The 1,006-nt window shown below is 37.9% G+C and overlaps 1 non-coding gene across 1 annotated transcript; it reads right to left on the bottom strand.

The window, feature by feature from the left end:
• Window positions 1–556: 556 nt before the first annotated feature.
• On the bottom strand, window positions 557–663 carry LOC128040832 (small nucleolar RNA R71). The gene has a single exon (XR_008195638.1). It is a non-coding gene; the product is annotated as a small nucleolar RNA R71 (small nucleolar RNA).
• Window positions 664–1,006: the final 343 nt, after the last annotated feature.

Genomic DNA, 1,006 nt, shown 5'->3' with positions numbered 1-1,006 from the left:
AATAAGTAGAAGCATTCATGTTAACGAAGAGTATTCTTTTGACCCAGATATCGAAAGAACTTTAAGAAGAAGGAGAAGAGAATTATGTAATATGGCTAGGGAAGGAAATGATCTTAGTCTGAATGATCCATTAATTCCAAATGGTTGGGATGTTTATCTTCTTATTCATCATGTAATAGATGATTGAGACATACTAATTCGAGAGCATTTAGCTCCAATTTTAGATGACTTGAATCTTGGGATAGTAAGACCACACATACAAGCTCAGTATTTTAAGTTGAAACCGGTAATGTTTCAAATGTTGCAAACAGCTGGACAATTTGGGGGGTTGCCCACTGAAGATCCAAGATTACATTTACAACTTTTTTTAGAGGTCTGTGACTCCTTTAGAAAACAGGGTGTTCCTGATGATGCTCTGCGGCTTAAATTGTTCCCGTACTCCTTGAGAGATTGTGCAAGAGCATGGCTTAATGCTTTGCCGTTAGGAACAGTGGCATCATAGAATGACTAGTGCCAGAGGTTTTTGCTACGATATAATCTACCAAACATGGATGCCAAGCTGAGAAATGACGTCACATCTTTTCGGCAATCAAAGGATGAAACGCTTTACAAAGCCTGGGAAAGATTTAAGGAAATACTTAGAAAATGTCCTATGCATGGTTTCCAGCACTAGACTCAGATGGAGATGTTTTATAATGGGTTAAATGAGCATACAAGGATGGTAGTTGATGCCTCTGCCAATGGTACTTTATTGGATAAATCCTATAATGAAGCATATGAGATTTTGGAATGGATTGCCAGCAATGATTATCAATATCCTACCATGCGAGCTGAGACTGGTAAGAGAGCTGTTGGTACCATTGAGCTTGATGCAATCACTTCATTGATAGCCCAGGTATCCTCTTTAGCTAATATGATCAAGATAATGAAGAGACCAATTACAGTCCAGGAGATGAAATCAATCGATTTATCTTGTATTTTATTGTTGTGAAGACCATGTGTTTGA

This window comes from Gossypium raimondii, chromosome 4 (assembly GCF_025698545.1).
Source record: "Gossypium raimondii isolate GPD5lz chromosome 4, ASM2569854v1, whole genome shotgun sequence".
Lineage (NCBI taxonomy): Eukaryota > Viridiplantae > Streptophyta > Magnoliopsida > Malvales > Malvaceae > Gossypium > Gossypium raimondii.
This window is presented reverse-complemented; position numbering and strand designations above follow the sequence as displayed.